General features: G+C 33.5%; 1 pseudogene; it reads left to right on the forward strand.

The window, feature by feature from the left end:
- The first annotated feature begins 5785 nt into the window (after window positions 1–5785).
- Window positions 5786–11619, forward strand: LOC132305460 (calcineurin B-like protein 1; annotated as a pseudogene).
- Window positions 11620–11985: the final 366 nt, after the last annotated feature.

Consider the following 11985-nt stretch of genomic DNA (forward strand, 5'->3'; position numbering starts at 1 on the left):
CCATGATGATATATCAGAGGTACTGGATTTGCTAAACATCTTCTTAAAAATTTCAGAAGTTGTTACCAAGTCGGAAGGAAGATTTAGTACTGGATTAAGTACTTATTGGAATGACATCGAGTGAGGATAGGAGACTGAATAAATATTCATTAGTAAATTCTTAATCAAGAATTTATTCAAGAGGGTGTGTTATTAGGAAGAATTTGCCGGTGTTGCACATGGAGGAGGAAACTAAGTCTCTTCATTTCCATAAATAATATGGAATTATTTTTTTTAGTCACAATTTGCAACAATTAGCTATTGCACGAAAATTGATGACTTATGTAGAGGATGGAAATATTTCATATTCTTTTGAAGTTAGACAAAAAAGTTGGATTGTCATTAACTTGTCTTAAAGAAGTAGGGTGTGTCAAAGATAAGATGGTGAGACCAAACACTTATATAAAAATGAGGTGTATGGTATATATGGAAATGTCATAATTTGTTAACTTTTGTTAAGTTAAAGTCATAGTTGACTATTGATAAATGGAATTACCGATTGACTTTCAATATCGGTAAGTTTATTACAGATCTGTGGTGGATAGATTTAGTTGCAGAATTCGCTTTTGAAGATGCTCCAATTTAAACAATGGGTACAGACGAAAACTGGTGGTACCGGATTAACAGTACTTTCTGCAGATAAATTGGATGGAGGATGCAAGGACTGAGTTTCACAACTCTTAGTTCTTTATTTATCCTAGTGGAAATATGATACTTCACGGTATGAAGCGGACGTTTAGAGGACAAGCAGGAGGGGGGACATGGTGATTTTGTCTCCTATTGTAATTTTTATTAGATAGTCGAGATGGACCATTAGAGATCACTAGATCATTTACAACTATTCCCTATATTGAAGTGGAAATGAGAGAGCATTTTCTATGGATTTAGTTGAGGGATTGCTGACTTCGCACAAGGGTCATGATTCTGGATGGGATATTGGTTTACTGATAAGTTAGGTCAGCTTAGTTCTTGTCTATTTCGAACTGGTAGGACTTTAGTTCATCTGAATATAATGGATCACGAGACGGTTTAGATAGATAGAAGTGGTAATTCACACTTTATATCAAGTTCCGTCTGGTGGAAGCAATTATAGAAGTGGATGCTCTTAACAACCGATAAGATATTTAAATCTTTCAGTTCGTTGATGAGTTATCATTTGAATGTATAGCAGGTGTAATAATAACACTTGTTATTACCAAGGTAATTCAGGAGGTCAATTTTAAATATTGGAGTTGACCCTAGAGAAGGAGTTTAAGGTACTGGAGGAGAGTTAGTAGTTTCTGTAAATAGTGATATGACGGTCGGGCGACTGAGATGAAAATTTATAATTTTTCTTGGTACACCTAAATGGTTAGAAGGTACATCACGACATTAAATGTCAGTTTTGGTGAACAGGTACGGATAGGGACGTGTATATAATTGCCCTAAGTGTAAAACCTACTACATAGGTAGAAAGTTGATCATCAGATATCATAGGAATCTTTAGCCACTTTCTATAACAAATATGGAAGTTGAACTAAACAGAAGTGATAGTCAGTGGAAACGATCGACATTGATTTGGAATTTCAATTTTTCATATGGAATCCGAGTGGTGGATTGAGAAAGATCACTTGAGGACATAAATTTGAGTGATGCTTATTTTAGAACTTTATAGTAGTTCTATAGTTCAGTGATAGTGGTGTTATAGCATGTGGATGTCCATATTAGTGGATGCAAAGTGCTATTTCGAATGAGCTTTATGAAAATTTTGGAGCAGCAGCTCTACTTCATATCTATAGACGGAGGAATTAATCGAGAGATTAAATTAGACCATACAGGATATGTTTGAGGTATATATCCTAGATTTTCATGGACAGTTGGAAGTGTTTACTTCACTTGTCGGAATTTTGTCTGTGATATTGTTGGCACAAGGAGGTTAGTGTGACAACTTTGGAGGTTTTGTATCTTTCACAATGCATACCTCTCATTTATTGGTTGGAAATGGAAGTAAGGGTTGTACAATCAGACCTCGACTTCATTTAAAAATATGTCAAAAAGAGATACTTCTCTTTGTATTGAACTGCGCGCGGTTGGGAGGCGACAGTGGGATGTTGTAAATAGTTGAACTCGTATACTAGAGTATTTCTATCAGGGAGTAGTTTGCTCATTCTGTTTTCCATGTAGGAAGAAAGGCGATTTTTGGAAAAAAAAAAAAAAAGGTCAATTTTACTTATTACATTGACTTTTAGAGGATTGTATTTCGTAATTGAGGCAGTCGCCTCTGAATTGGCGTTACCAAATTATTAGCTCTGGGTGCATAGGAGTTTGTGCACATATTCTATGGCACTTGGAGGTATGTAAATTATTCCTTTGTCGACATGGGAGGATTACATTGTTATTTGATATAACCTACGCATCGTATGATTATTGTGTTTCTTAAAATATAGGAACCCTGTATACCACTCGGTATATTGGAGTTAAGTGGAGCCCTTATAGTGAGGTTGCGTCTACTTGGGAATAGGAGGATGTTTTTCGCTCACAATTTCCAAGCATAATGGAAGAAAGTAAGGGCGAATTCCGACGACGGAATTCCTTTTGTTAGGGAGGAAGAATGTAATACCCCTAATTTTAAAAGGATAGTTTCGGTATTTATTTATTTGTTTTAATTGTATTGTTAATTATTTAATTGATTATTTGACTAATTACTTATGTGTTTAATTGAATTAGGTATTACTTGATTATTTGATTATGTGTCTATGTATTATTTGCATTTGTCTATGTGTTAATTGTTTAATTATATTATGTGCTTAAATAGTACTTTGATTAATTGTAAATTAAATGTTTTCTTTTCTTTTATTATTTTATTTTATTTTTCTTTTATTGTTATGGTTAGTAGTAATGGGCCAACTAATTGGATTTCATGGACTACTTGGATAGGAGGTTGGATGTGTATGGATTATTACCCATAGATAATTGTGTATGTATATATATATATATTATATACACATCTAAAAGAGGAAAGTAATTTATTAATTACTTTTATGGTAACTTGGGTAGTAATATTTAATCTGATATATATGTTTTATATTTAAATAATAAAAATATACATAGATTTGATACGTGTTATGTTTTAAGTTACTTTATAATATTATGGTAACTTAAGTATTATTGTATAATCCATTAATAAATAATGAAATGTGTATAATTTATTTATTTAATAAACATATACATAAATTATATACGTAACATATTTTCTTTACCTTTTTAATATATATAAAAGGGAAAATAATTTATTAATTACTTTTATAGTAACTTGGGTAGTAATATTTAATCTGATGTATATGTTTTATATTTAAATAATAAAAATATACATAGATTTGATACGTATTATGTTTTAAGTTACTTTATAATATTATGGTAACTTAAGTATTATTGGATAATCCATTAATAAATAATGGAATGTGTATAATTTATATATTTAATAAACATATACATAAATTATATACGTAACATATTTTACTTACCTTTTTAATATTTTAATATATATATTTTTTTAAGTTGACTTGGATTGGGAAAAGGGTTAGGATTATTTTATTTAGCCTATAAATATATAGCTATTGGTTGTAAAACGGGGTTAGAAATATTCACGTGATATATTCTAAAGAGAGAGAGAGAAAGAGAGAGTTAGAGAGGGAAGGAGGAAAAAAAAACCCTGTAGAGAGAAGATCAAGAAAGAAGAAGTTTAATTTTCGATCCGAAAGTTTAAGGCAAGTTCTTATTCTATCTCTTTCCCTTTGATTCATATTTCTATATATGCCTAGGAAATTCCAGAATTTGTTAAACACATAAAATTAAATAATTATGCATGTTTAATTGGATTACAACATAGGTTTTATGAAATTGGTTCATATCTGTTCTTGTGTTATGAATTGATAAATGCATGATTTTGATTTGATTTCCGGTGTGAATTTTTATATGTTTAAATTATGTATTTTTCATATTTGTGGAATGATGGAACGTAGAAACATGCCTAAGATTCCTGAACGATAAATAGGAACTAAGTTTGGGTTTAAATAAATTTAAATAGACTCAATCATAATGATGATTGCTATTTGATTGTTTTAAACAAACGAATGAATTTAATCTTTTAAAATGTTTTAGCAATTGAGATTAAATGTGTAGGATGAATTGAATATGGAGAATGCTTATTTGACGGTATAATAAAATATCATCATATATAAGATTCAGTTTTTGTATGACATATGATATAGGAAGCTTAAATAAATAATAAGTCATTCATATTTTGTGATAATTTGATATCATATTATCATAGTAATTTCTGGATTGTTTGATGTATTTCCTTAATCATTACATCAATTGTTGGATTATGTGATTTAATGCACCAGTATGGGACGGTGACATTTTAGGAATGGATTAACTTATCAGTTAAGTCATACCTATTTTATATAAGGAAATGGATTAACTAAAATGTTAAGTCCTACTTATATTTAAGTCAGGTCAGCTGAACAAGTTGAATGACTTATGTAGGATTAATTTATTATATAAGGGAATTGATTAACTAAAATGTTAAGTCCTACTTATATTTAAGTCAGGTCAGCTGAACAAGTTGAATGATTTATGGAGGATTAATTTATACTGGATAGGATGGTTACTAAATTATATATATATAAGTATGGTGCCATGATATGAGCTTGAGTTTTAGGATCAGTGGTTAGAGTGCGTATATCGCCAGGGATGTGTAGTTAGATATAGTGTAGTTATGTACCCTGGTAGGTCTAAGTACTCATGCCCACTATAGGTGCGTTTTGCATGTTGCCTACTATTCAGGTTGAGACAACCCTATAGTCTAGTGAGGTTCCTTTAGTGTGTGTGTATATATATATATACGGATTACTAGTTACTGTTTGGATTGACTAGGATGTATACGTGTATCGGATCTCTGCTTGGACTGTAGTAGAGTATAACTTGTTTGTGGGCCTGACCCACCATTATTTTTCAGGTATTCGTCAGGAGTAGAGGTTGTTCGTGCTGAGCGGGGATCAGTCTATTTCATTCTCCCGATGCTACATAGTTGATCCTTTATGATTCAGTTTCCTGATTTAGGCAATTATTGCTGTCATTTGTTTAGTTTGGATTTTCTAGGGGCCCACACAGTATGGATTCCCGAGTTGTATTTTGGAGGATCAGTTGTATCAAAAGAGTTTATTAATTAATGGAAATATATTATGAGGTTTATTATTAGATTATCATTTTAGTTTCTTGTCAGCATTTTATTTATTTTTCTTTATTCTTTTGTACTCTGTGTTCGTTTATTGCCGATTTTATTTTTGATATCCTCGGGTATTTGGGCGTGGGCATGGCCAACCAGCATTTGGAAATCCGGGGGTATCACAAGGGCATATGTAAACATATATGTAAATATGCATACAATGAAAGCAAGAATACCTTTTTTTTTGGATTAACGAAAGCAAGAATACCTTGAGTGAGAAATTGAGAGCAACAGAGGGGTAGTAACAAATAACACTACTACAGTTGCCTCTCCATAGAGAGGGAATGCCTTCTTCTTTGGGAGTTCGAACAATACTATTAAACATTCCCTTGAATCTCCTGTGTAGCAAATAACACAATCGTTATGTTGCTCTCTTGGGTCTGCAACAGAAGCTTTGCCCTCTCGATTGGGACCACAATCGTGTGCACCACACCCCCATCAGATCCATGTGGAAATTCGTCCACCAAGTCAACGGCCATGGTCTTGGTTTTACCCTAAATTAGTGTTTTGAATAACTGTTATCCTCTCCCTCCTCTTCCCCCTCCATCGCCTCCTCTGCCCCACCCCCTCCCCCCTCTCTAAAACAACACCGATGCACACAAACACAAACACACTCTTTTGGTTGGAATAGCTCTGGCGTGGTTAGAGAGATCTAAAAATTTGAAAAGCTAGAGAAGGAAACAAAATAAAAAGAAAATAGCGGGTGATTGAAATTTCAAATCATCAGGATTGGTTAGCAATTGTAAATACATAAAAGTCATGTTTAGCTGGCAATTATAAATTTAGTATATCAATTATATACGGTATATATTTTTTATATGGTATACATTTTATGCTACGGTATATACCATTCCTATTTTTAACTTTTTACCAACTGGTTGGAACAGGTTCACTGTTCCACCGAGGATTTTTGTCTCGTCTTCATTTCCCTCTCACTGGAAACTGTCCAATGGGTAAATTGCTGAGTTGACAATTGAGTTAAAGCTGTATTTACTTCACTTTGTCTTATACATGTAATTTATACATATTTCTATATTTAAGTTTCAATTTTCAATTTATCCCCAAAAGGAAAGTTGACTAACCCCTTAAAACTTTGCAATATATACTGAATCAGAAATATCAAATAGGAAATCCCGAAATTTGAAATACAACCTCATCCAAGATCATTGGTAACAATCGAGACAAGGCAACCAAGAGACTTATCACCCTTTCTCCTTTCTAACCATTCCCTAATGTTCATTTACATCTAGTCTTGGTTTCTGTGGGCTTATAACGCTTCTCTGGATTTTTTGACAAGCTCTTATGCTATGCACTATAGTTACTGTTTAGTATTTATTGAAGTTTATGGCTTGATTATATTTCCATTAAGTAAGGTTGCTCTCTAAATAATTTCTGCATATACTTGGTTGTAAAATTTAGTGTTCTTTGTTCTCTTGTTGGTTGGAGATTATTACATGCTTAATTGATTGGCATTTCTAGATCTTAATTACATAAATTTCTCCACAATTTCTCTTGAAACCTTGTTATAAGCCAAGGGCTGCATCAATGTTTGTGAGTAGAACCTGGGACAAATTTTTATGATTGAACTTTGCTAAGTTGAATGAAAGTTTGTGTTGGACTCCATGTAACTTTTGTGAAACAAGAGTTACGCGGGGTGCGGAAATAGTTGATTTTAATTGTGATTAACTCCTTTCATGACCAAGATCTAATTATTAGGTCAACTTGCTCAATTTATGATTGATTAAATCGCATGATCAATTAAACATCCACAATCATAAATATAAATACTGAAAAGTAAAGCAAGTAAAGTTTAGAGAGATTGCACTAGGATTTTTAGTGAGGAAACCCCAGTTGATAAAATACGTCAACTGTTATGGGAAAAACCTCGTGGACTATACAGTTTAAAGTAAACCAATCCACTATGTTTGAAACAAAGTATACCGAACTTTGACTCTGACTCGCACCCTATCGTTCTACACCACACCAACCGCTGACAATCCTCTGGCTTTGCGACTCCTCACCCAACAGCAACTTGATCTCAGACTGACACTTGATATTTGTAGAAGATTAGCAGGTAGATCAGACAACACTCCACGAATGCTCCAACCCTTTCAAAGTGTGATTGCGTTTACTTCTCTTCTTCAAGATCTGAACTCGATTGTAGAAAAATTAAATCCTACTTCTCATCTGGAATATCTGAATCTTCAGTATAGCTCCAATTCCGATGAGATAGAGAACAACACCACTAAATCACTCATGAATATATGTGTATGCTCTCATAAATAAATTCAGAATAATCAGATTTGATTTTCTGAATTTTCTCTCTCTAGAAAGCTTTTTCAATATATAGAATTAATTTTCCCTAAAGCCATACTTAAACCTAGAAGTCTACCAAGGTTTATATAGAGTTTAGAATACCCTAGACCCTTTGAAAGTATGAAAAATTTCGTGCATAGGACTTGGAAGGAAGTGCGATCAAAAAAGAAACAATCAAAACAGGAAACTAAAAGTTTGAATGTTGTCAGGACTCTTGCTACCGGTTCCCAAATTAGCTACCGGTTCAAGTGTTACCGGTTCCCAAACCGGCTGCTGGTTCAAGATCGTCAGAAACCTTTTCGACGTCTTTGGCTACTGGTTCCCATTTCTCCTACCAGTTCAAGATTGGCAGTGACCAAATCTTTTGTGAACCAATGTTTCCTACCGGTTCAAAGATTCTCCTACCGGTTCCCACTAGGCAGAATAGACTATTTTGGTTTTCTTTAGCCTTCTAAACTCCTTAAGTGTTCTCACTCACTCACATACCTTCCTAAAGCATTAGTCTCATCAACATGGAGTGTAGCAACCATGAACACTTGAACTTCTTCAAATCCGCATCCGATCTTCAATCTTTGAAATTTTGAACTGAAAAATTACAACTCGATCGGACTTATTTTGACAACGAAATTAGACAATTATAAAATTTATATCTCATAACTTTCTTCTATGTACAACACATATGCATATATATACACTAATATATTTTCTGTGCTTGTTGGGAGCTGGGTTATGGTTTAATTCTTAGGTTTGGAAAATATATGACGTGCATGGGTTTATTAGGCACTAATTTAGATACGAAATTGGATTTGATTGACGGTATGGAGTTATAACGGTTTTCAGCTTAGGTTGTTAGCTGAAGATGAACGTAAATTATATATTACATATATATAATTCCATGTCTTCAAAAATTATAAACAAATTTTCTCCTTCTTCTTTCTCTCTTTGGAAAATTTGTGTGTTAAAAATTAGTGTAAAATCATCCATTTTAATTATTTTCTATCTAAAATTGGATAAATTTTACATGCAGATCTTTGATTTGTTTGATGTTAACAGAAAGGGAGCCATTGATTTTGGTGAATTTGTTAGATCACTCAATGTCTTCCACCCAAATGCCCCGAAAAAAGACAAGATTGATTGTAAGTTGAAAGCTACATCTACAACATAATTACCTCAGATTGCATAAAGTGCATCCAAAAGTTCGCATTACCTCTAGCTGACCCTCAATTTTTTCAGTCTGTTAATTTCCTTTCTCAGCTATACTCTTTACAATCTCCCTCAGAGCAAATGGATAGTATTCATTGGTTGCCTAGTTCTTCTGGAGCTTACTCATTCCTCCAAACTATTGCTTACTTTGCCCCTCCTTCTCCATCCTTTATTTGGCACAAATTAATTTGGTTCAAACATCACATCCCTAAACATAGTTGCATTGTCTGGTTTGCTGTTAGAGGTAGACTGTATACATTGGATTCAAACCCTATGCTTCACAAGCATTATATTAACAGGTGTTATCTATGTATGGCTGAGAATGAATCACTGGATCATTTGTCCTTCAAATGTTGTTTCAGTTCACATGTTTGGATTGCTATACAAGAGGTTGCAGGATTCTATATTCTACCCAACTGCTGGAATGAGCTGATTAACTGGTGCTCAACTCATTGGTCCTCTGGAAGATTTCTAGTTCATAAACTTTTGTTGTCTGCAGCGATCTACTATCTCTGGTTGGAGAGAAATAGAAGAGCATTCAGAAATGCATACTCCAGCCCTAATCACATCTTCTCACAAGTCAAATCTTGTGTTCGAGCTAAACTAGTAGCAATTAAGTTAAAAAACTGTGCTGAGTTAAGGGGGATTTCAGCTGAGGTTGATCTTCACAATTTGTTTGCATAGGCTTGTAGAGCAGCTTATGGGCACTCTTGGTTGATTACTTAAAGCTAAATCACTGGTTTTTGACGTTCTGGAAGGTACAAGAAGCTGTGATTGGAAGATAGCAGTGTCTCCCTTCTTGGTTCACAAGCAACAAGACTTGGTTTTTGCCATGTTTCAATGGTTGCTGTGTATTGTATAGGTCCTTTAACCTTTTGTTATCTTTTTGTCTCTGTTAATGGCCTCGGCCTTCATGTGATTTTGTTTTCCCCTCTTCTTTGAGGGCTTCATGTATCTATTTTATCTTCAATACAAGCTTACCTTTAACTAAAAAAAAAAAAAGAAAAAGGTTTGCATTACAATATAGTTCTATTTATACTCGGTTGCATTACAAGAGGTATGTTGGTGGTTATAGTTTTTAGCAGTTTTTACAATGCTCTATGGAAACAATTAAAGGAACTTATGTACGTTTGTTTTCAAGAAAAACTCATATGGCTGGATAAGATATTATGTAATATTGAACACGAGCTGGGGATTGTCAATTGGCACGTGCCTCCACAAGACTCTGACCCATTGCTTGCTTATCTCTAAAAGGCTAATTTAAACTTGTCATTCTGAAACTGAGAGTCTTAAACGTTGCATATAGTGAAACTTATTAGTTATTATGCACAATGGGTATTATTTTCATGACACTGTCATATTTTTGTTTTCTGAATTTGTTGCCATTTAACTATACTATATTGTCAATTGGCACGTGCCTCCACAAGACTCTGACCCAGTGCTTGCTTATCTCTAAAAGGCTTGACCCATTGCTTGCTTATCTCTAAAAGGCTAATTTAAACTTGTCATTCTGAAACTGAAAGTCATAAACGTTGCATATAGTGAAACTTATTAGTTATTATGCACAATGGGTATTATTTTCATGACACTGTCATATTTTTGTTTTCTGAATTTGTTGCCATTTAACTATACTATATTGGAACTTTTATATATGCATGTAATGTGTGCGTGTAAATATATATTTTTCCTCTATGTAGATAAAAATCATAAAATAATCTATTTACCATCAATCTCTTGTTGACCTGTTGCTTGATACAATAGGGGTGTAATAAACGCATGATACATGTTTGTATGTATATTTATACATGTGTGGTGACAGGGTTTGAGGTGATGCATTATATGATTATCTATGAAGTTCACGGTTTAAAAAGTATAGTATTTGAATTTGAAGTTTCTCATCTTTCCTTTGTCCTTTTATTATTATTATTATTATTATTCTCTTCTTTTTTTTTTTTTCTTTTTTGTTTTATTTCGTGTACACCCACACACACACATACATATGTTGTGTACCTACACACACATATATATATATATGATTCAGGTTTATTTGTTGGTCTACCCTTTTAATTGGGTCCAATTTAACTAGATTGGATTTAGGTTAATCTGTTTTGCTTTTATCTAATCCATTACCCTATCTGTATTTGACCCAGTCATATATGGTTTGGTTTCGGTTTGACCAATTCTAACCCAACACGTTTCAACATAACCGCAGCTCAAGCAAATGTTAATTGCACTTTTATGCGAGTCCGAAATGAAGTTGGCTGACGAGACCATTGAGATTATATTGGATAAGGTAACTGTTGCCACTCCTCGTTTAATTTAGGTGAAAATGACCTACAAAGGAAAGAAAAAAGAGATCCTTAATCTCTTGGAAAACTTTTCAGGACATGATTAATGTCCTCTCTGTTACCCTAGGACTATTCAGGCAATAAACCATATAGCTTCGATTCTCATCCTGTTGGTGTTTAAGATGAATCCGCACCAAAGGTCCTTACCTTACATCAAATTTTGTGAACAGACATTTTCAGAAGCAGATGTAAATCAAGATGGAAAGATAGACAAATCCGAATGGCTTAATTTTGTGACACAAAACCCTTCATTGCTGACAATCATGACGCTTCCATATCTGAGGTATGTATTGTATTTTGTTCGTGTCTCTCGTGAATATATCATGCACTTCACGACTCTGACTGATATAATAAATACATTTGTTGTGATTATAATGCAGGGATATAACTACCACTTTTCCAAGTTTTGTGTTCAATTCTGAAGTCGATGAGATTGCCACGTAATCAGTGATTTCATGCAATTAGTTTGAAATGGGATATTTTTTTCTTCCTTTCAAATATATATATTTTTTTTAGAAAGAAAACATTTGCATAAGAGATAGAGAGAATAGGTTTGATGATGCAAAGGCAAAAGCTGTCTATATTGATTATAAAGTTGCAGTTGATTGTAATTTAGCAGCTTCCTGCTAGTTTTAGTGTTTTCTGTCATTTGCTAGCTGTTTTTACCCGTGAATAGTGATAGATATAATGTGAGACAGATCTTTTCTATGAGCTCAGTGTAGTGCTTGCTGTCTTACAATTAGCAACTAATTCAATGTGAATGTATAGAAAATACCCCAAGTAGAACTAGATTCCACATTTCAGACTTCA

This window comes from Cornus florida, unplaced genomic scaffold, assembly GCF_030987335.1.
Source record: "Cornus florida cultivar Cherokee Brave unplaced genomic scaffold, ASM3098733v1 CherokeeBrave_3.0.0_Hap2_Chr04, whole genome shotgun sequence".
NCBI classification, from domain to species: Eukaryota; Viridiplantae; Streptophyta; class Magnoliopsida; order Cornales; family Cornaceae; genus Cornus; species Cornus florida.